The sequence below is a fragment of the Microcaecilia unicolor genome, chromosome 1 (assembly GCF_901765095.1).
Source record: "Microcaecilia unicolor chromosome 1, aMicUni1.1, whole genome shotgun sequence".
Classification (NCBI taxonomy): Eukaryota; Metazoa; Chordata; class Amphibia; order Gymnophiona; family Siphonopidae; genus Microcaecilia; species Microcaecilia unicolor.
The window spans coordinates 14,784,941-14,809,845 of record NC_044031.1 but is presented as its reverse complement, the minus strand read 5'-3'; the positions used below and the strand labels follow the sequence as shown (position 1 = coordinate 14,809,845).

General features: G+C 45.8%; 1 protein-coding gene and 1 pseudogene across 1 annotated transcript in view; both read right to left on the bottom strand.

Annotated features, from left to right (window-relative positions):
* LOC115477517 overlaps nucleotides 1-24,905 on the bottom strand; it is an 881,049-nt gene that overhangs the window by 749,190 nt on the left and 106,954 nt on the right.
* LOC115459987 lies at nucleotides 1,123-11,128 on the bottom strand (annotated as a pseudogene).

Genomic DNA, 24,905 nt, shown 5'->3' with positions numbered 1-24,905 from the left:
AAAACCTATTTTTTTTTTTTGCCAGCCTCAAATGTCATACTCAGCTCCATCACAACAGTATGCGGGTCCCTGGTGCAGTTTTTAGTGGGTGCAGTGCACTTCAGGCAGGCGGACCCAGGCCCATCCCCCCTACCTGATACACTTGTGGTGGTAAATGTGAGCCTTCCGAAACCCACCCAAAACCCATTGTACCCACATGTAGGTGCCCCCCTTCACCCCTTAAGGCTATGGTAGTGTACAGCTGGGGGTAGTGGGTTTTTTTTTGGGGGGGGGTTGGGGGCTCAGCACACATGGTAAGGGAATTATGTACCTAGGAGCAATTTGTGAAGTCCACTGCAGTGCCCCATAGGGTGCCCGGTTGGTGTCCTGGCATGTGAGGGGGACCAGTGCACTACGAATTCTGGCTCCTCCCACAACCAAAGGGCTTGGATTTGGTCATTTTTGAGATGGGCGTCCTCGGTTTCCATTATCGCCAAAAACCGTCGACAACCATCTCTAAGGTCAACCTAAATGTTGAGATTTGGGCGTCCCAGACCGTATTATCGAAACGAAAGATGGACGCCCATCTTGTTTCGATAATACGGGTTTCCCCGCCTTCACGGAGCTGTCCTGCGAGGACAGCCCCAGGAAAACTTGGGCGCCACGTTTGATTATGCCCCTCCATGCCACGCTAGCGGCTTCCGTGAGACATTGCCAACAGACTAGTGGGTGCTAGTGTGGCTTAGTAAACCCCGGCATAAATTTTCAATTAACTGCCTGAACTTTATGAAATGGTTCAAAAACACAGTAAAGTCTCAAAATAGGAGTTAGAATATCAGAAAACTTAGTGTAAAGTATCAAAATTTTATTTTAACCGATTTTCAGATTCTTTACCCTGCACTTGACAATCAGATAAGTATAATTACATTTTGCTTTCTCTGTCAATAATATAAACCTTAAAGGATTGGTTCTTTCCTAGTTTTACTGCCACTGTTGGTCAAAACCAGCTGCAATTGTTTACTCCTCCTGTTCATCCCCACTGTTTCATACAAAATGTAACCATACATATACAATGTGAGACACAGAAATTACTGGTTACTGTTCTGTAAATTGTTACTTTATTGTTACAATGTAAGTCACACAGGAAAAGAGTAGTGTAACCAGCAAGGCTCTTCCATAAGGATAACAGCAGGACGACTGAGAAAAATAAAGCTTTTATTCTTCAAGAGACCGAACACAGCACTGTGTTTCGGCAAAACAGTTTACCTCAGGGTCTGTCTGACTGTGTTACTCACTCCATAATCCTTGCCTGGGGATCACAGTGACATTGAATAATCTGGATCTGTGTTAATGCTTTTCAACATGATTTTCCCCTTCAGAGCACTATCAGTGGCAGATTCTGGGCTGACGCCAGTGTATTGTGAGGTTTCTGCCTGAAGCTTTTATTACACTCAGTACAGTTAAAGAGTTTCATTCCTGTGTGGATGCTCTAGTGCATTCTGAGGTGTGCCTTCTGACTGAAGCTTTTATAACACTCAGTACAGTTAAAGGGTTTAATTCCTGTGTGGATTCTCTGGTGTATTTTCAGGGTTGCCTTCTCACTGAAGCTTTTATTACACTCAGTACAGTTAGAGGGTTTCATTCATGTGTGGATTCTCTGGTGTTTTGTGAGGCTTATCTTCTGACTGAAGCTTTTATTACACTCAGTACAGTTAAAGGGTTTCATTCCAGTGTGGAGTTTCTGGTGTCTTGTGAGGGTTGCCTTCTGACTGAAGCTTTTATTACACTCAGTACAGTTAAAGGGTTTCATTCCAGTGTGGAGTTTCTGGTGTCTTGTGAGGTGTGCCTTCTGATTGAAGCTTTTATTACACTCAGTACAGTTAAAAGGTTTCATTCCTGTGTGGATTCTCTGGTGTTTTCTGAGGGTTGCCTTCTGACTGAAGCTTTTATTACACTCAGTACAGTTAAAGGGTTTGATTCCTGTGTGGATTCGCTGGTGTATTCTGAGGTATGCCTTCTGACTGAAGCTTTTATTACACTCAGAACAATTAAAAGGTTTCATTCCTGTGTGGATTCTCTGGTGTGTTTTGAGGTGTGCCGTCTGACTGAAGCTTTTATTACACTCAGTACAGTTAAATGGTTTTACTCCTGTGTGAATTCTCTGGTGTGCGGTGAGGTTTGCCTTCCTACTGAAGCTTTTATTACACTCAGAACAATTAAAAGGTTTCATTCCTATGTGGATTCTCTGGTGTATTGTGAGGTTTACCTTCTGACTGAAGCTTTTATTACACTCAGTGCAGTGAAAGGGTTTTAGTCCTGTGTGGATTCGCCGGTGCCTTCTGAGTGTTCCCTTCTCACCAAAGCTTTTACCACACTTGGAACATGTAAATGGTTTCACTCCCGTGTGGCTTCTCTGGTGTTGTGTGAGGTGTCCCTTCCGACTGAAACTTTTATTACACTCACTACACTTAAAGGGTTTCATTCCTATATGCATTCTCCGGTGTATTGTGAGGTGTCCGTTCTGACTGAAGCTTTTATTACAATCAGTGCAGTGAAAGGGTTTCAGTCCTGTGTGGGTTCTCTGGTGTTGTGTCAGGTGTCCCTTCAGACTGAAGCTTTTATTACACTCACTACAGTTAAAGGGTTTCATTCCTATGTGCATTCTCCGGTGTATTGTGAGGTTTCCGTTCTGACTGAAGCTTTTATTACAATCAGTGCAGTGAAAGGGTTTCAGTCCTGTGTGGGTTCTCTGGTGTTGTGTCAGGTGTCCCTTCCAACTGAAGCTTTTATTACACTCACTACAGTTAAAGGGTTTCATTCCTGTGTGGATTCTCTGGTGTTTTGTGAGGTTTCCCTTCTCATTGAAGCTTTTATTACAATCAGTGCAGTGAAAGGGTTTCATTCCGGTATGGATTCTCCAGTGTTTTTGGAGTGTTCCCTTCTGAGCGAAACTTTTACCACACTCAGAACATGCAAATAGCTCCACTCCTGTGTGGATTCTCTGGTGCATTATCATGTATTTTTTCAACCTGAAGCTTTTACCACACTCGGGGCATAGAAATGGCTTTCCTCCTGAATGGATTGTCTGGTGGATGGTGAATGTTTCCTTGTCAGTGAAGAATATATCACACTTAGAACATGTAAATGGCTTCAATCCTAAGTGGATTCTCTGGTCTACGGTCAATTTTATCTTCCTACTACAGTTTCTACCACACTCACTGCACATAAGTGGTTTCTTTCCTGAAAGGATTTTATGGTCCTTTGTGAGTGTCTCACTGAAGCCCTGACCACACTCAGTACACAAAAATGGTTTCACAGCTGTGTGGATTGTTTGGATGTCATCGAGCCTTTTCTCAGTTAAGTTTTTACCATACTCAGTGGATGTAAATAGTTTCACTTCAGTGTGGAGTTTCTGGTGCAGTTTGAGGTTTCTTTTCCAAGAGCTTGTACCACTCTCAGCACAAGTATACAATCTCTTGTGTTTCTGGTCTTGCAAGAAGTTTGCTTTCCTGCAAAAGACTTTGTCCGCTTTAGTAGAAGCGACCAATTTCTCACCAGTTTGAGTTTTATTGTGATCAGTGAAAGCATCTCCCTGACTGAAGCTTTTATCACATTCAGTACTGGAAACTAGTGTCTCTCCTAGGTTGAATTTTTCATTTCTTATGAAGTTTTCTTCCTGACTGAAGCTTTTGTCGCAATCAGGATATGAAGGTAATCTGTCATCAGTGTTGTTTCTCTGATATTTTGTAATGTTTTCTGTATTGGGAAAGCTTTTCCCATATTCTTTACTTGTATACACTCTAGTTTTATGAATATTTTCATGTTGCACTAGCTCTTTCTTCCTACTAAAACCTTCCCCTGTCTGTATTATATCACTGGTACTGTTTTCACACAGAGCTGAGGTTCCTGTTGAATGTTTTTGTTTATTTTGATTTTTTCTCTTTTCTCCCCAGTCAAAACAGGAAGGAGTCTCCTCTTTCTCTCTTTCTGAGAACATCTTCTCATCTTCAGGCTTCTCACTGAGATTCCAATCAAACGTTTTTGTATTACTGTTTCTGGGATCATCTTTATCTTAAAAAAAATAAATATATAAAAGAGCATTGTAGATTATTGTAGAACAATTTAACCAGTTTAGTAATACAACAACCAGAGATGCAGACAGAATATATGATCATATTCAAGTTGATATTTTCTTTATTAGAACATCACGATGGCAAGAACAATAATATCTGTAATTTTTCAAGTTTCATCCCCCCACCACCCTCTTCCCACCCCCCACACATTCACTGCAAGAGATCAGACCGCACATGTTGTTTCTCCAAGGCAGTCTGATCCGCAAATAATAGAGCAAAACCTTATCACCCTCTTCCCTTCCCTAAAGTCCGTTTCTTTCTTTACAACATCCATAAAATCCGCCCCTTTCTTTCCGAGCACTCTACCAAAACCCTCATCCACACCCTTGTCACCTCTCGTTTAGACTACTGCAATCTGCTTCTTGCTGGCCTCCCACTTACGTCACCTCTCCCCTCTCCAATCGGTTCAAAACTCTGCTGCCCGTCTCGTCTTCTACCAAGGTCGCTTTACTCATACTACCCCTCTCCTCAAGTCGCTTCACTAGCTCCCTATCCGTTTTCACATCCTGTTCAAACTTCTTCTACTAACCTATAAATGTACTCACTCTGCTGCTCCCCAGTATCTCTCCACACTCGTCCTTCCCTACACCCCTTCCCGTGCACTCCGCTCCATGGATAAATCCTTCTTATCTGTTCCCTTCTCCACTACTGCCAACTCCAGACTTCGCGCCTTCTGTCTCGCTGCACCCTACGCCTGGAATAAACTTCTTGAGCCCCTACGTCTTGCCCCATCCTTGGCCACCTTTAAATCTAGACTGAAAGCCCACCTCTTTAACATTGCTTTTGACTTGTAAACACTCGCCTCCACCTACCCTCCTCTCCTCTTTGAGCAGGGACGGTCTTTCTTCTATGTTTGTGCAGTGCTGCGTACGCCTTGTAGCGCTATAGAAATGCTAAATAGTAGTAGTAGTACTTCAAATTAGAGGTTCAGCAAGTAGCTACGAGAACGATCCCGCACTGGGGACAAATTTGTTGAAAAGACTTCTGGGCTCTAAGCGACCGCTGACTAGTGTCCAGTGTTATGATCGTGGTCAGAACCCCTCTCAAACTTACCTTTTGCCTGGGGGTCAGCTTTTTAGCTGGCTTCTGTTCTGTTTTTCTGTCCTGTTTGAGCTAGCTCTCTCTTTCTCTGTGCCGGCTGCTGCCAGCATGGGGCTAATTGTCTCACTTCACTGCAGCTGTGGGTGTAGTCTGAGTTGCTCTAACTATTTTTGGGTGTACTGGCTTCAAGTGCTTCACGGTGTTGCATTGGTGTGGGTTGGGCCTCTATGGGTTTCAGTGTGCTCTCTGGGTCAGTGTGCTGTTGCCTGGGTCTAGGGAGTGTGACATCATCAGGGAGGGCCTTGATAAGGAAGTGGTGTTGTTTCCTTCAGAGCCTTTGCAACGGTGGTGTTTGCTTTAGGTAGGGTGGTGCAGTGTGCACTTCTGACTTTGTGTCTAGTTTCCCTGCTTGCTTTTGCTAAGGTCCAGGTTAGTGTTAGTGCAGTGTGCACTGGTGACTGTGTGTTTAGCTTTCCTGCTTTTCCCTTTTGGTTCCCCTGCTTTTCCCTCTTGGTTTTGGAAGCATTGCTGTGTGTAGGGCTTTGGAAGCTCTGTTGCTGATAGAAGTACTTCAGGGTTTGGTGTTGTTAGGAACACTGCAGAGTTTGCTGTTAGAAGTACTTCTGGTGTTTGTGCTATTGGGAGCATTGCAGTCTTTGCTGTTGGTGTTTGGTGCTTTAGTAGCACTTTTGGCTTATGTGTTTGCTTCCCTGCTTTTTCCTTGTGGCTCCCCTGTCTTCCCTTTTAGTGCTAGGAGCTCTTCTGGTTGCTTGCCAGAGTAATGCTTAGGAAGCACCTTGTTAGTTTTGTATCTAGCTTGCTAGAGCAGTGCTTAGGTAGCTTGCTAGTTTTCTGTCTAGCTTGATAGTGTAGAGCTCTGCTTGTAGCTTGGTGCTTAGTAGCACCTGTGTTAGCTTTGTGTTTAGTTCCCTGCTCTGTTAGTTTAGGGCTTAGGAGCTCCTGTTTAGTATAGGGCTTAGGGAGTCCTTTTGTCAGTTTACTGTTAGGAACACTCCTGCTGGTTTAGGGCTTGGGAGCACGTAGATCAGTTTAGGTTTAGGAGCACTTCTGTTTCCAGTCCTGGTCCCTGTGTCATCCGGTATCCAGTAAGTCCTGCCGGCTACTCGAACCCAGGAGCTCAATTCCTGGGGGGCTTAGTAGCTAAGTGCAGGTGAAGCTGTGTGGACCAGTCCGGTGTGCTCCAGTCCGGGGGATTCCAGTCCAGTGTTCCAGTCCGGGGGGGTTCCAGTCCTGTGTCCTCCAGTCCGGGGAATTCCAGTCCAGTGTTCCAGTCCATGTGTTCCGGCTCGCTGGGCGGTGCCTGCAGTCCCTGCCGGTGTCGGTATGCTTGCCCAGCGTTGGTTGGTGGGTTTTGCCTGCTGCTGTCGCTCCTCGTCAGCAGCCCAAGGGCTCACGTTTGCTCCAGAGCCCAGCCCCGCGGGCTCTGAACCTGAGAACCTGACATCCAGTCTCTCAAACTTCATTAGATTGAAAAGTTCATTCCTCCAAGCAGCCTGTCTCCAACACATCAAAATATTCTTTCCACATAAAACAAATGCCTTATGCAGCAGACGATTAGGCCTCGATCTCAGACCCAAGGAAACAAAGTTTGAGAACAAATGAATGTGCAAGACGCTTCAGGTGTTTCATGAGCAACCACAGCTGATCACTCATAAGTATTGAAGGCTCCCTCCACCCTTCCTATCCACAGAAGAATCCATTGCAATATTAAAGCCCCCCAGAACTACAAGAGGAAAATGAAGAAATGGCACCACAACTTTAATCAGGGAAACGTATGTGTTAGGCAGTGAGAGGCTGATATGCACAGAACAGTCACTCTCAATCCCTTCCCCCTAGGAGGAGGACACTTCAGCCCTAGGGGCTGGAATATGAGAGACAATCGGACTTTGGTGTAGGCGCAACCAGTGAAAATCAAGTGATTTCTCCTAAACTAACGGGATCATATATGGATTTTCCTGTAATATTGTTATTTTGTATATGTATACATAAATAAGTACATAAGTAATGCCACACTGGGAAAAGACCAAGGGTCCATCGAGCCCAGCATCCTGTCCACGACAGCGGCCAATCCAGGCCAAGGGCACCTGGCAAGCTTTCCAAACGTACAAACATTCTATACATGTTATTCCCGGAATTGTGGATTTTTCCCAAGTCCATTTAGTAGCGGTTTATGGACTTGTCCTTTAGGAAACCGTCTAACCCCCTTTTAAACTCTGCCAAGCTAACTGCCTTCAACACGTTCTCTGGCAACGAATTCCAGAGTTTAATTACGCGTTGGGTGAAGAAACATTTTCTCCGATTTGTTTTAAATTTACTACGCTGTAGTTTCATCGCATGCCCCCTAGTCCTAGTATTTTTGGAAAGCGTGGACAGATGTTTCACATCCACCTGTTCCACTCCACTCATTATTTTATATACCTCTATCATGTCTCCCCTCAGCCGTCTCTTCTCCAAGCTGAAAAGCCCTAGCCTCCTTAGTCTTTCTTCATAGGGAAGTCGTCCCAACCCCACTATCATTTTAGTCGCCCTTCGCTGCACCTTTTCCAATTCCACTATATCTTTCTTGAGATGCGGCGACCAGAACTGAACACAATACTCAAGGTGCGGTCGCACCATGGAGTGATATAACGGCATTATAACATCCTCACACCTGTTTTCCATACCTTTCTTAATAATACCCAACATTCTATTCACTTTCCGAGCCGCAGCAGCACACTGAGCAGAAGGTTTCAGTGTATTATCGACGACGATACCCAGATCTCTTTCTTGGTCCGTAACTCCTAACGTGGAACCTTGCATGACGTACCTATAATTCGGGTTCTTTTTTCCCACATGCATCACCTTGCACTTGCTCACATTAAACGTCATCTGCCATTTAGCCACCCAGTCTCGTAAGGTCCTTCTGTAATTTTTCACAATCCTGTCGCGAGTTAACAACTTTGAATAACTTTGTGTCATCAGCAAATTTAATTACCTCACTAGTTACTCCCATCTCTAAATCATTTATAAATATATTAAAAAGCAGCGGTCCTAGCACAGACCCCTGAGGAACCCCACTAACTACCCTTCTCCATTGTGAATACTGCCCATTTAACCCCACTCTCTGTTTCCTATCCTTCAACCAGTTTTTAATCCACAATAGGACTTTTCCTCCTATCTCATGACCCTCCAATTTCCTCTATAGCCTTTCATGAGGTACCTTGTCAAACGCCTTTTGAAAATCCAGATACACAATATCAACCAGCTCCCCTTTGGCAATTTCCTACATTGTATCATCCTCTCCTCTTGTGTTCACATGCACACTTTGTGGCAATTGGCTAATTCCTTATCAATAAAGCGTGATCACAGCGTGGAAAACCAGCTAACAAATAAGTAGTATGAAACACCTGGTGTCCTTCCTCTCTGAACACATATTTCCGTTGGAACATCTTGGAGTCTGCAGATTCCTCAGTCTCTCATCACCACCAAGGTTATATCCATGTGTATCTGCCATATATGGGCCAATAGCCTCAGTTCCTCCTAAGTGTCACCTTGACATGTAACATGTGCTTTCCATTTCCTGAGAAAGCACTGTAGCTTACATGCAGCTGAAGGAAGAAACTCAAAATATGCTGACAAGGAATACTGAGGGCCAGCAGAGCCATATTACAGGCCTAGTATAGGAAGGAATATACACTGATAGTATCTGAGGATCCAAAGGTGACAAATTAGTGTGTCAAGGCGGTGGCTATAGCCAGAAGGATCCTAGGCTGCATAAAGAGAACTATAACCAGAAGTGGGTGCTGATGCCCCTGTACAAAAACATCTAAATCAGTAATTTCAAAACCTATTGTTCAGACGTTTTTCTACGCTGTTTGTCGATCACAGCATACTTCTCGATACCCTGTCCTCACTTGGATTCCAGGGCTCTGTCCTTTCCTGGTTCTCTTCCTACCTCTCCCTCCGCACCTTTAGTGTTCACTCTGGTGGATCCTCTTCTACTTCTATCCCTCTGCCTGTCGGCGTACCTCAGGGTTCTGTTCTTGGTCCCCTCCTCTTTTCTATCTACACTTCTTCCCTTGGTTCATTAATCTCATCCCATGGCTTTTCCTACCATCTCTATGCTGATGACTCCCAAGTCTACCTTTCTACCCCTGATATCTCACCTTGCATCCAAACCAAAGTTTCAACGTGCTTGTCTGACATTGCTGTCTGGATGTCTCAACGCCACCTGAAATTAAATATGACCAAAACCGAGCTTCTCATTTTCCCCCCCAAACCCACCTCCCTGCTCCCCCCGTTTTCTATTTCTGTTGATGGCTCTCTCATTCTCCCTGTCTCCTCAGCTCGAAACCTTTGGGTCATCTTTGACTCTTCTCTCTCCTTCTCTGCTCATATCCAGCAGATTGCCAAGACCTGTCGTTTCTTTCTTTCAACATTTGTAAAATCCACCCCTTTCTTTCTGAGCACTCTACCAAAACCCTCATCCACACCCTTGTCACCTCTCATTTAGACTACTGCAATCTGCTTCTTGCTGGCCTCCCACTTAGTCACCTCTCCCTTCTCCAGTCGGTTCAAAACTCTGCTGCCCGTCTCGTCTTCCGCCAGGGTCGCTTTACTCATACTACCCCTCTCCTCAAGACCCTTCACTGGCTCCCTATCCGTTTTCGCATCCTGTTCAAACTTCTTCTACTAACCTATAAATGTACTCACTCTGCTGCTCCCCAGTATCTCTCCACCCCTTCCCGTGCACTCCGCTCCATGGATAAATCCTTCTTATCTGTTCCCTTCTCCACTACTGCCAACTACAGACTTCACGCCTTCTGTCTCGCTGCACCCTACGCCTGGAATAAACTTCCTGAGCCCCTACGTCTTGCCCCTTCCTTGGCCACCTTTAAATCTAGACTGAAAGCCCACCTCTTTAACATTGCTTTTGACTCGTAACCACTGGTAACCACTCGCCTCCACCTACCCTCCTCTCTTCCTTCCCGTTCACATTAATTGATTTGATTTGCTTACTTTATTTATTTTTTGTCTATTAGATTGTAAGCTCTTTGAGCAGGGACTGTCTTTCTTCTATGTTTGTGCAGCGCTGCGTACGCCTTGTAGCGCTATAGAAATGCTAAATAGTAGTAGTAGTAGTAGTAATAGTAGATGACGGCAGAAAAAGACCTGCACGGTCCATCCAGTCTGCCCAACAAGATAACTCATATTTGCTACTTTCTGTGCATACCCTACTTTGATTTGTACCTGTGCTTCTCAGGGCACAGACCGTATAAGTCTGCCCAGCACTATCCCCGCCTCCCAACCACCAGCCCCGCCTCCCAACCACTGGCTCTGGCACAGATTGTATAAGTCTGCCCAGCACTATCCTCGCCTCCCAACCACCGGCTCTGGCACAGACCGTACAAGTCTACCCAGCACTATCCCCGCCTCCCAACCACCAGTCCCGCTTCCCACCACCGGCTCTGGCACAGACCGTATAAGTCTGCCCAGCACTATCCCCGCCTCCCAACCACCAGCCCCGCCTCCCGCTCTCGACTAAGCTCCTGAGGATCCATTCCTTCGGCACAGGATTCCTTTGTGCTTATCCCACGCATGTTTGAATTCCGTTACCGTTTCCATTTCCACCACCTCCCGCGGGAGGGCATCCCAAGCATCCACTACTCTCTCTGTGAAAAAATACTTCCTGACATTTTTCTTGAGTCTGCCCCCCTTCAATCTCATTTCATATCCTCCCTCAGGTTCATCCATGGTCCACTGGACTTTCTCTGTTGTCTTGCTGATTCCCGCTTGCTTGCATTCTACATAATGAGTGATTGTGAGATAACACACTCTGTCAGTCACTTGGGTTTCCTCCACTGAGACTCACCCACTGCTAGTCACTGCTTAATCTGCCAAAGAAAGGATTTTAACAGGGGGTAAAACAGGAAATCCTTACCTAGATACATCAGACTCTCATAATTCTCCTTCATCACCTCCCTGTAAAGCTCCTTCTGCCCTTCATCTAAATATTCCCACTCCTCCTGGGAGAAAGAGACAGTGATGTCCTCAAACGTCACCCGCATCTGAAACACAAAACAGAAACACACTTAGGGACACAGAGAGGTGCTCAGAATACATTAAATTGCAGCTGGATTCATTCTGTTGACATATTACCTCCTGCATCTGAAACAGAAACAAGGTGCTCAGAATGCATTAAATTCAGACTCCTGACATATTTCCTCCCTCATGTCTTTGTTTTGAGGTTATAACTGTGCAAATTTTACCTATGTTTTGTGGAGAATTCCCCCAACAAACACCTGGCTCTTCTATGCTCCAGGACTGACTCCACCTAAGCTGTCTCCCAACTCAGCATTCTCAGCCTCCAGTATGAACCCCTCCCCATCAGTTTTATTTATTTATTTGTAGCATTTGTATCCCACATTTTCCCACCTATTTGCTTACATTATGCCGTGATGGCGCTCGCCATTTCCGGTACAGAATTTCAGATGGTGTTACATTTAGGCGCATGCATACATGGTAGAAGAGTACATTTTGGTATTACTTATAAATGATTTTGCATTAAGGTGCATATATACATGGTACAGAGGAATGCATTATGGCATTGCATAGAGGTTTCTTAGTGATAAAATGAGTTGTAACATAAGTTAGGTCATCAACTTGTTGCAGGAATTGATGCAGGAATTACCACTATTGTTAGCAGAATCTGTGGTACTTCAGAAGTCAAACAGCACACACCAGAATGAGGGAGAAATCTTCTTTATTTGCCAGCAAACAAAGTAGAACATCAGCACTAAGTCTCTTCTTCAGCTCTCTCTGGATCCTGCATCTTTTGTCTGTCCTCTCTCTCCTTCTTCTGTCTGTTCCAACGTAAGCTGCCTCTGCTCCCAGTTATATACAGTTTTATCCCCCTCTCTAGCCCCCCTTACTCTCCAGATGGTAAAGAATAGATTGATTACCCTGCCTCAACCAATCATCTCTATACATTACTTAAAAATATCAGTTACATAGGTTTGATATTTCTCAAACTGACCTATGACCTGGGGCCTCTCACACCAGACAATTGGGCACCAGAACTCTTGGCATTTCATTATGATTAATTTCTCAGCTAACTTCATAACTTAGGTTCATTTAGGGGCTAAGGGATATTCTTGCTTAATGCTACAGTCCTACACTTAGCTAATCAATCAAGGAGAAGGCTTTTCCTGACCTTTTTCACCTATTAGCTTCATACATTGAACTAGCTAGGACTGTAGATAATTCAAACCAGATGCTGACCTTTTCAACTGCAGTCTCACTTGAAAAGTAAGGCAGAGAGTTGAACAGATATTCTACATAGAATTATTAATTACACAGAATAAAACATATTCTAAAATAAGCATCCTTATAAGACATATTCTAAATACTTATAATGGTATCTATAATATCTAGAATATCCATATCTAACCTGTTTCCTTCTAATTAGCATTTTACAACTAATCCTTTTAAAACTACAGTATGTCTGCAACATGCCTTGCTTTACTGATCCCCTCAAGATTTAATGGCATCCAGCTGTGGTAAAATAATATCTATGAACTAGCCTTAACCATCCATCACTCACAAGGGGTCAAAGAAAGTTTCTCTCTCTGACCTTTCTAACCTTTAGCCCAGCAAACGCTAGATTTCTAAGTAATCTAAACCATCTGGCATTCCTTCACTTTACTTTACAGAACTGAGAATTTACCCACCAAACTTTAAACAGAATTAACAATTAATATAATTTGTTATATATATATATATAATTATGCCCATGCTGCCTCAAACTATAAAGATATCCTCATTTTTTTTCTGTCTCCAGGCTTTATATCTCTTTTCCCTCATTCCAGCAACCCCACCACCTCCTCTGCCAGTTCTGTCTCCATTCTTCCCAGCACACATCCCACACCTAACAATCCGACCCCCACCCCGTAAAAATACAGAGAGCTATCTCTCATATCTACCTGGTTGCATACATTAGTTCTACTACTACTACTATTTAGCATTTCCATAGCGCTACAAGGCGTACGCAGCGCTGCACAAACATAGAAGAAAGACAGTCCCTGCTCAAAGAGCTTACAATCTAATAGACAAAAAATAAATAAAGTAAGCAAATCAAATCAATTAATGTGAACGGGAAGGAAGAGAGGAGGGTAGGTGGAGGCGAGTGGTTACGAGTCAAAAGCAATGTTAAAGAGGTGGGCTTTCAGTCTAGAATTAAAGGTGGCCAAGGATGGGGCAAGCAGGGGCGTAGCTACGGGTGGGCCTGGGTGGGCCCAGGCCCACCCAGTCCTAGTCTGCGAGCCACTCACAGCTCTGATGTTATTTTTTTCTTACCCGTAGCGGCGAACGGGCGGCACTAAAAGCAGCAAGCAACCAGGCTCGTCGACTCCGTCTTTCCTTCGCTTCCTGCCCTCTCAGCGTCCCGCCCGCTCGAAAGGAAATGACATCAGAGGAAGGCGGGACGCACGCAGAGAGGGCAGGAAGCGAAGGAAGGACGGAGTTGACGAGCCTGGTTGTTTGCTGCTTTTAGGGCCGCCCGTTCGCCGCTGCGACTTGGGGAGTGGAGTGGAAGTGAGCCAGCAGCCTATCTATTCCACTCCCCTGCGCAGCCGTCGCCGAGGCAAGTTAAAGCAGGCAAACCTGTGAGCTGCTGCAAGCTGCATTCACATTGTCGTTGTTTGAGACAGACAGATGGGAGATGCTGTGAAGGGTGAGAGAGGGGGAGGGAGATGCTGGATAGAATGGGGAAGGGGATGGATAGAAACAGGATGGGCAGGGGAGAGAGGAGAATTGCTGGACAACAGGGATTGCTAGAGGGGACAGGGGAGAGAGGAAATTTGCTGAAGATGGATGGAGGAGAAGGCAGGGGAATGGAGAGTTGCTGGACATGGAGTGGAGGGCAGGGGAAGGAGGAGAATTGCTGGGCATGCATGGATGGAGGGGAAGGGGAGAGGGAATTTGCTGGAGATGGATGGAGGAGAAGGCAGGGGAATGGAGAGTTGTTGGACATGGAGCGGAAGGCAGGGGAAGGAGGAGAATTGCTGGGCATGCATGGATGGAGGGGAAAGGGGAGAGAAGAAATTTGCTGGATATGGGTGGATGGAGGAGAGAGGAAATTTGCTGGATATGGATGGATGGAGGTGAGGGCAGGAGAGAATGGAGAGTTGCTGGACATGGATGGATGGAGGGGAGGGCAGGGGAAAGGAAAGAGGAGAGTTGCTGAACATGGATGGATGAATGGAGGGGACAGAGGACATTTGCTGGATATGGGTGGATGGAGGAGAGGGCAGGGGAGAATGGAGAGTTGCTGGATGGAGAGAGGGGAAAGAAGTCAGGGAGGAGATGTGCATGGATGGAGGGGAGGGAAGAGAGGAGAAATGCTGGACGTGGATGGAGTGGAGGGCAGGGAAGAGAGGAAAAATGTTGGACAAGGATGGAGGGAAGGAAAGACAAAGGAAGGAGATGCTCATGGATGGAGGGGAGTGAGGAGAAATGCTGGACATGGATGGAGGGGAAACTGCTGAGTTGAGGAAGGATAGGGACAGGGGTACAGATGGTAGACAGGACACATAAGGACACAAGAGGATGGTGGACATGGTGAGAGAAAAAATATCAGATGGAAAGAAGACACTGCATGAAACTGAAGACACTGGGACCAAAGCGAATAGATCAGACAACAAAGGTAGAAAAAAGTGTTTTATTCAGAATTTATTAATTGGAATATGTCAGCTTTTGGAAATGTACATCTGTGATATTTTGCATGTAGGTTTCAATTTTTCTGGTATTGCTGCATGCTAAGTCTAACTTCTTGAGTTAACTTTCCAGTTCAGTATTTTGCCTTCATATTTTTTGATTTCTAGTTCCTTGTGTCATGTGTTGTTCATGTGTGATCATGGTGCAGTATTCTGATAGCGTGTAGTATTGGCAGCCCTTTTTGTTTTGCTTTTTTTTTTCACGAGGTAGTGTATTGGTGCTTTAGAGCCTGGTGTAATTACAGTTCTGCCTTTTGAAGCATAAGGTTATAGCTCGTCCTGTCCTTGGAATTAGTGCTGTTATGGTTTAGTAAGGATATGAGTGTGTTTTTGCACAAGTTTGTGTATAGCTTTTTGCAGTGGAGCGATTGTGGGATAATGTAATTATATTTAAAAATATCAATTTTTCCATTAAGTATGTATGTGGTTATACTGATGCAGGGCAGCTTTTGGGCAGACTACTTAGAAATCCATCATCAAGTGAATTCTAAGGCATTATTTTGTAGGATCCCAAGAGACACTGCTCATACTTATATAGACAGTGCGTGCCCACCCATATTAGCTCTGGGCCCACCCAAAATCTCAGGTCTGGCTACGCCACTGGGGGCAAGACGTAGTTCTCTTTCTGAAATCCATATTGCTCCCAGCACATACACTTTCATAGCTCTCTCAAACCCACCCTAACACACACAGAGGCATATTTTCAAAGCACTTAGACTTACAAAGTTCCATAGGTTTCTATGTAACTGTAAGTCTAAGTGCTTTGATAATGAGCCCCACAGTCTCCCCACTGCTCTTTGTGAATGCTGCCAATACATCCCTCCTCGGTGCATCCAGCCACCTCCTCCTCCCCCCACGTGGATTCCCCCAAATTCTGCCACTGTACTGCATTCACATGTTTCACCCACCCATGCCACCTCCAGCTTTCCCTCATCCCTTTCTCAGCCTGCCCTTTTCATCCCCCCCCTCTCCCTCCACCCCTAAGCATGCTCCCGCCCTTACCTCTCCTTCGCCGATGCTAGAGAGCACTCCCATCATCATAGCTCTCTCAAACCCACCCTAACACACACAGAGGCATATTTTCAAAGCACTTAGACTTACAAAGTTCCATAGGTTTCTATGTAACTTTGTAAGTCTAAGTGCTTTGATAATGAGCCCCACAGTCTCCCCACTGCTCTTTGTGAATGCTGCCAATACATCCCTCCTCGGTGCATCCAGCCACCTCCTCCTCCCCCCACGTGGATTCCCCCAAATTCCTCCACTGTACTGCATTCACATGTTTCACCCACCCATGCCACCTCCAGCTTTCCCTCATCCCTTTCTCAGCCTGCCCTTTTCATCCCCCCTCTCCCTCCCGCCCTTACCTCTCCTTTCTCTCCTTCCCCGATGCTCTACACAAATGCAGGAGCAAGAGGACAAGTGCTGAACGCCGGATCCTAAGCTCCCTTGCCGGATCCTACCACTCTGCTGCACTGGCTGAATGTGAAACCACGAGGCTCTACGGTGTCCTCAACGGGTCAAATTCAGCCGTCAGTACAGCAACCGCGCGCTCTCTCTCTCTCCTCCTTCTGCTCTCTTTGTGATTGAGCGAGCGCCAGGGTGGGAGGGGCAATGGAACAAGGAGGGCGGGGGGAGGGAGTTTGAGAAGGGGCTTCAACTTTGGCATTGCAGTTCCCGCTCCATCCTCTGCGCAATTCACCCTCCCCCATTTGTGGAAGTGAAGCTCGCCGCCATATTGGTGCTCCCAAACCAATAGCAGCATGGACTGCCTATGCAGGTCCATCTGTAACAAATGGAAACCTGTTCCAGTTGGTTAGGCAGTGCCTTAAAAGTGGGGGATAAAAGTTTAAAAAAAAAAAAATGATTTGACAGCTTTGTTTTTTTATTTGAATGCTGCCCATATCTAATATAATAAAACGCACCCTGAACGTTCTGAGGACAAAGGTAATGAAGTCACAGCCGAACGATAAGGGTTCGTAAGTTCGTGGTGGTGAAGTCATCCCACTGAGAATGCCTCCCTGCCCCGCCCGCCCGAAAAACAGGAAAAAAGCAGCAAAGCCACAAAACACGGACCTATCACAACAAAGCACTGAAGGAGAAATGTTACCAGGCAACGAAATGCGACACAGAAAGGACCTATCGGAACAAAAAACAGAACAAGAAAGGAGGAGCATTCTCAGAGCAGAGCAGATGAACAACGCTGAAAACAGACAATATCCCAGCAGTGGGTATGTAGACAAACGCAATATACTGTTCTTCACATGGAGCCGGGGGGAATACGAGTACTGGGACGTGCGCGGCTATGACTGCAAAAAATTTACCCGACCCAGCCAGCATCACAGACAGACCCAGGCGGAGACTGGAAAAATTAAACCCCAAACAGCCAGCACCACAGACAAACCCAGGCAGGGGGAGAAGTACAAAGATGCACGAAAGTCCAACCCCCCCCCCCCCCCCCCCCACCTTCTCAGGAGTCAACCCAGGACGTCCAAAAACAACCCCCGCCACAACAAACCCTTCATCCACACAGCCGGCCTCTAACGGACTGAAACAGCAGCCTACTCTCCCTTCCACAAACCACCGTACCCAGAACAAGACTGCTTCCCACAGCGCTTTCCTCTTCAACTGTTCCCCCCTAACAAAAACGACGCTTGCACACGCTGCTCCTCTCCCAGCAAACAACAAAAAAACATCCCCTGCATAAGGCAACTGCTAACCTTTCGCCGACCTCATTAAACTCGGGGAAAACACAGCTCTGCTTCACACACTGCTTTTCTTTTCAAAGGAAACCTACAGGAGCCCTAAAAGGCAAAAAAAAACTCCCTTCCGCCCACGTAAACAAACACTGCTGCCTCAGCACAACACCAAAGAAGCTTAAAAAAAAGAGAAACATCTATCCAGCAATCTGCAAACACTGACCCCCCTACAAACACCCTTACATTTCACCAAAACAAAGATCTACCTACACAAACCCCACAGACAAAGAAACAGCTTGCAAGCACAGCACATCCCCCAACCCCCTCCCCAAAAACAAAAGTAAAAAAAAAAAAACCCCCACCAACAACCTGCACACACACACAAACTAACTCTGTCACACATGCTCTGTCACACATGCACAGACAATGCACCACAAACATACATTAACTAACAGAAACACCCCTCCCCCAAAAAAGCCACAGAATGTAAACAAAAATACATGCATACTCAATTGCTATCTGAATCACTCTATATCATCTCTGCAGCCATAAACACCCTCAAAGCCACACTCTGCTCCATGACACTTTGCAAGCCTGGGGAGGGGGGAGGGGGAAATCCCTGCAACTGACATAAAGACCAGGGAACTGGGAGGGAGGGAGGGGGGACCCTGCCACATACTCTCATTCTCACACATGCTGGCAACCAGTCTCTGTCTCTCTGTGTGACACACAGACAAACGCACATTCACTCTCTCTCACACCGACCATCTCAACACACACTCTCCAAAGGTTGTTTGAAACTATGTGACTGGTAAGGATTTTTACCTAAACCCGACAAACATGGTTTTATAGTAAAGCTCTTTTTTGAAAACACTTATATCCCTTAATATCAAACAGGAAAAAAAAAAAAAAACCCCAAACCACATGCTAGCGCCCGTTTCATTTGTTACGGAAACGGGCCTTTTTTACTAGTCCTATATAATAAAATGCACCTCCAACGTTCTGAAGCTGACTCCGTGGCTGAGGCATTCCTGCTCTCTGGCTCCAGCCATTAAACCGACGCGTCACATAGTTCTGGGTACGTCAGCAACATGAGGCCCCACCCCTGCCGCCCTTGCCGCAATGCCCCCCCAGGTCGAACGACAGCAGCAGCACGAGGCCCCGCCCCTGCCATCCTCGCTGCAATGCCACGCCCCCCCAGGTTGCCACCCCCAGGCATGCAGGCTCGGCCCTTCTCTCTCTGTTAGCTGAGCTCTGGTCCCGCCCTCATTTCCTGTTTCCACAATGAGGGACCAGAGCTAACAGAGAGAAGGGCCGAGGCTGCACTTGTTTTACCGCTGCTTTCGTCCGCCGAAACAGATGATTTTACAAATTTGGAGGCAGTGTAGTTGGAACTGGAAGGGAGGGAGGAAGGCAGGGACGACGACTCTAGAACTGGGAGGGAGGGGGGCTCTCAAACTGGGAGGGAGGGGGGGACCCTGAAATTGGGAGGGAGGGAAGGAGAGGATGACCCTGGATCTCGGAGGGAGGTTGGGGGGATGACCCTAGAACTCAGAGGGAGGGAGGGGGGGACAACCCTGGAAATTGGAGGGAGGGAGGAAGGACCCTGGAATTCAGAGAGACAGGGAGGTAGAGGATGACCCTGGAACTCGGAGGGAGGGGACAGACGACCCTGGAACTCGGAGGGAGGGAGGAACGACCCTGGAACTCGGAGGGAGTGAGGGGGAGAACCCTGGAACTCAGAGGGTGGGGGGCCCATGGCACACTCATTCTCACACACACACACTCTCTCACAGACACACTCGCACCCAGTCTCACTCTCTTTCTGTAACACACACACAGTCGCACATTCACTCTCTCTCACGCAGTCAGTCTCACACACACTCTCTCAAACATACACACTCCAAGGAAAACCTTGCTAGCGCCTGTTTCATTTGTGTCAGAAATGGGCCTGTTTTACTAGTGTAGATATATATCATAGAATTAAATTGAAAAGCACTACAACAGCACAAACATTAATGTAGTTAGTAGAAATAGCAGTAATAAACTGTACACTTTGGGTTTGGGAGGGGATGGGAAGAGGGGTGTCTGTATAGTTTTGCTGTTTGCTTTGCTATCCGCTTGCTGAAAAGTCACAGTGCGCCATTTGATGTGGATTGGGGACAGTGGATTGAACTGTATTTTTATTTACATAATAAAAATAATTGTACTTCTGTATTATGTACTAGACTTCTACAAATCTAAATTTTGTAACTGCCTTTTTAGCAATATGTAAGCCACATTGAACCTGCCATACCGTCGGAAAATGTGGGATACAAATGCAATAAATAAATAAATAAACAACTGTATATTGTTTTCATTTTTCTACATTGTTCTATAGAATACACTGTCCTGTTTCCTCATGGAAGTAAAATTAAACTCTCCTTTCACAGGGGCACATGAAATCACATCTTCACTTCATCTCTTTTGTAAAAATTGACATTTTAGATACACCAATAGATTATTCTGTTTTGAGCATGTTTCAGGGACAACTGAATTTATAAGTCCAAATAATTAAAATAAATATTTTGTTTCATGCAGATCATTCATTTTTTGAAACACAACTAAATGGGCTATAAGCCCCTAATGCAGTCCATTGGTTTTCTTATATTTTGTTCTTGTGGTGACTTATATTGTGCCAAAACTGAAAACTCTTTATCTCTTCTATCTGGTCAGTACTAAAAGGAGCTCATTGTGAACACTATCCACCCTAAAAGGTTGTTTTGTGGAATGGAGGAGTGGCCTAGTGGTTAGGGTGGTGGACTTTGGCCCCGAGGAACTGAGTTCAATTCCCACTTCAGGCACAGGCAGCTCTTTGTGACTCTGGGCAACTCACTTAACCCTCCATTGCCCCATGTAAGCTGCATTGAGCCTGCCATGAGTGGGAAAGCACAGGGTACAAATATAACAAAAAAAATTGTAATACTGCATTTATAACTGTGTGTTTTTGTTCCCAAAAGTTACATAATCCTTTCAAGAAAGCCTAGTGGAACAGAACCACAGAGGCATGATACAGAAAGTGAAAGTGCCTTGGTGCTTTGTAGCTTTTACTACATGAGACGTGGGGTAAGGAATAATATATTGTAGAGGAATATATTCGAGTTATTCCCCAAGTTTTCCACGTCATCACTGTGACCCCTGACGCAGGTGCTAGTCACCGAAACACGGCCCGTGTCGGGTCTTTTTGTCAAGGCTCATTCATTAAAGAACTGTGTTCCATTTTTAAAGGCCCGTGGTGCTGTTTTTTTTGTTTGGACTTTAGTTTGTACTTTGTTCCCTCTCTTTTGTTATATCCGCGTTTTCAATATGGTAATACTAGAGCCCAGCTAAGGGACAGGTTATTTTGAGTTAGTCTTCACTGGACCAAACTTGCTGGATAGGCAGTACCTTCCATGGTGGAGGATAAAGGATTTTTTAAAATGTGACATATCCTCATCTCCGTCTCTCATTCTCGGAGACTTCAATATACATGCTGATGACCCATCCGACCCTCACGCTTCTAAGTTCCTCACCCTCACATCCTCCTTCAACCTCCAGCTGTGCTCTACCACCCCTACTCACCGTGACGGCCATTGTCTTGACCTCGTCCTCTCCTCATCCGGCTCACCCTCCAATTTCCAAGCTTCAGCTCTTCCTCTCTCTGATCACCACCTGATCACGTTCACACTTCATCACCCCCCCCTCCGCCCCGCCCAACCTTAACCACCACCTCTAGGAATCTCCAGGCCATTGACCCCCTCATCTTATCCGCTAGTATCTCTAATCTCCTCCCATCCATCATATCCTCCGAGACTGTCGACAAAGCGGTCTCCGCTTACAATGCCGCTCTCTCCTCTGCTCTGGACACCCTCGCACCTTCCACGTCCCGTCCCACAAAGCGTACTAATCCCCAGCCTTGGCTGACCCCTTGCATCCGTTACCTTCGCTCCTGCGCACGATCTGCTGAACGCCTCTGGAGGAAATCTCGTACTCACTCAGACTTCCTTCACTTTAAATTCATGCTTTCCTCCTTCCACTCCTCCCTATTCCTTGCAAAACAGGACTATTACACCCAATTGACCAGTTCTCTCAGCTCCAACCCTCATCGTCTCTTCGCCACCCTTAACTCCCTCCTCAAGGTGCCCCCCGCTCCCACTCCCCCCTCACTCTCTCCTCAATCACTGGCTGATTACTTCCATGACAACGTGCAAAAGATCAACCTTGAATTCACTACCAAGCCATCACCTCCCCACCCCCCCTCTCCACCCATTAACCCTCTCCCTCAACCAACCAACCCAGGCCTCCTTCTCCTCCTTTCCTGAGATCACCGAGGATGAAACCTCCCGCCTTCTTTCCTCCTCGAAATGCATCACTTGCTCCTCCGATCCCATCCCCACCAACCTACTTAACACCATCTCCATACTGTCACCCCCTCAATCTGTCGCATCCTTAACCTTTCTCTCTCCACTGCAACTGTCCCTGACACCTTCAAGCACGCTGTAGTCTCACCTCTCCTAAAAAAAACATCACTTGACCCTACCTGCCCCTACAACTACTGCCCCATCTCTCTCTGCCCCTTCCTCTCCAAAATACTTAAACGCGCCATCCACAGTCGCTGCATTGATTTTCTCTCCTCTCATGCCATCCTAGATCCACTTCAATCCGGCTTTCGCCCCCTACACTCGACAGAAACAGCTCTCTCTAAAGTCTGCAATGACCTGCTCCTCGCCAAATCCAGAGGCCACTATTCCATCCTCATCCTCCTCGATCTATCCGCTGCGTTTGACACTGTCAATCATGACTTACTTCTTGCCACATTGTCCTCTTTTGGGTTCCAAGGCTCTGTCCTCTCCTGGTTCTCCTCTTATCTCTCCCACCGCACCTTCAGAGTACACTCTCATGGATCCTCCTCCACTCCCATCCCACTATCTGTTCGAGTTCCCCAGGGATCTGTCCTTGGACCCCTTCTCTTCTCAATCTACACCTCCTCCCTAGGCTCACTGATCTCATCTCATGGTTTTCAGTATCATCTTTATGCTGATGACACCCAGCTATATCTCTCCACACCAGACATCACCATGGAGACCCAGGCCAAGGTATCGGCCTGCTTATCCGACATTGCTGCCTGGATGTCCAACCGCCACCTGAAGCTGAACATGTCCAAAACCGAGCTCCTCGTCTTTCCACCCAAACCCACCTCTCCTCTTCCTCCACTCTCTATCTCAGTTGATAACACCCTCATCCTCCCCGTCCCATCTGCCCGCAACCTCTGAGTCATCTTCGACTCCTCCCTCTCCTCTGCGCATATCCAACAGACTGCCAAGACCTGTCGCTTCTTCCTCTTCAACATCAGCAAAATTCGCCCTTTCCTATCTGAGCACACCACATGAACTCTCGTCCAAGCTCTCATTACCTCTCGCCTTGACTACTGCAACTTGCTTCTCACCGGCCTCCCACTTAGCCATCTATTCCCCCTTCAATCCGTCCAGAATGCTGCCGCACGTCTTATATTCCGCCAGAACCGATATACTCACATCACCCCTCTCCTCAAATCACTTCACTGGCTTCCGATCAGATACCGCATTCAATTCAAGATTCTCCTCCTTACCTACAAATGCACCTGGTCTGCGGCTCCTCACTACCTCTCTACCCTCATCTCCCCATATGTTCCCGCCCGTAACCTCCGCTCCCAGGACAAATCCCTCCTTTCAGTTCCCTTCTCCACCACTGCCAACTCCAGGCTCCGCTCATTCTGCCTTGCCTCACCCTATGCCTGGAACAATCTTCCTCAACCCCTACGCCAAGCCCCCTCCCTACCCATCTTCAAATCTCTGCTTAAAACTCACCTCTTCAATGCTGCTTTCGGCACCTAACCTTTTGTGAAATATAGTATGCCCTATTAGTCGGACTCTACACTTGTCTTTGACTGTACACTTGTCTCTAGATTGTACACCTGTCTTTTAGATTGTAAGCTCCTTGAGCAGGGACTGTCCTTCTATGTTTAAATTGTACAGCGCTGCGTAACCCTGGTAGCGCTTTAGAAGTGTTAAGTAGTAGTAGTATATCCCACATTCCCCAAGATTCTATGTATGGTTTATGAAGGTGCGCATGTAAATTCATACATGCTCCTAAATCTATGAGCACACCTCAATTATTTAACGAGCCACTTAGTCCTGATAATTGGCCAACTCGGGTTCAGTGTGGCTTACATTTGGAAATACAGCGAGCCACAATAATAGAATTCAGGAACATCATGGGAGCAAGTAGATGGATAAGTCTGAAACATTTAACAAAGTTGAGATTAGCATATATACCCAACTGGCCATTTAAAAGTCTGTCTAATGATGCCTCATGTTCAGAAATCATAGCCGTAGATGGATAAGTCTGAAAAGAAGGAACGACCACAGGAGATGGAAGAACCCACAATTCCTACATCAAAGTAGTACAGCAAAAGGATGGTCTGGCCTTTGCAATAACCCAGGGAGACATATAAAAATTACGTCTTTATTAGGAAACATCAAATGACTCATTTAACAAAGCTGAGAGATTAGCATATATACCTAACTGGCCATTTAAAAGTCTGTCTAATGATGCCGCATGTTCAGAAATCATAGCCATAAGTATAGACAGTTATTCAAACATTACCACATGCACACACCAGAATAAGCATCCATACATATTTTGCAAAAAGTAAACAATTTCTACAGCATAACACAGTTTAATTCAAATTGTTTAACCACCGTTAGGTTTTTTTTGCCTTTGGGTTTAACAAGCCATGTGCATGCAAGGTCTGGATAAACAAATTAAAACAATAAAAGTTTAAAGCAAATGATCCAAATATGTAATACTTGGTAGCAATAATGAAACAGTGATGGAATATTCATATAGCAGACAGCCAACAGATTTATTTCCCACTGAACATAATAAACTTTGTGTGAACTTGGCGGCTAATAGTGTTGTATTGGTGGTGTCTGCCTAACAAAATCACACTCATCTATACACAAACAAACAGGTGGAAGACAAAGATTCCAAAAGAAACCAAAACAAAAATGCCGTTTATAATCAGACTTGAAGAGGAAATACAACAGAACTAGAAAATGTTGGCACAACTCTGGACAGAACTTCTTCATGAAGGAAGCTCTTCCCTCATTATTCAATACCTCTCTTTGAAAATAGAAATAAAAATAAAATTCAATTGCATTTCAAAATTTACCACTGCATTGCACAAAACAAAAGGAGCATGTTCTCACATACCATCTGTTTCT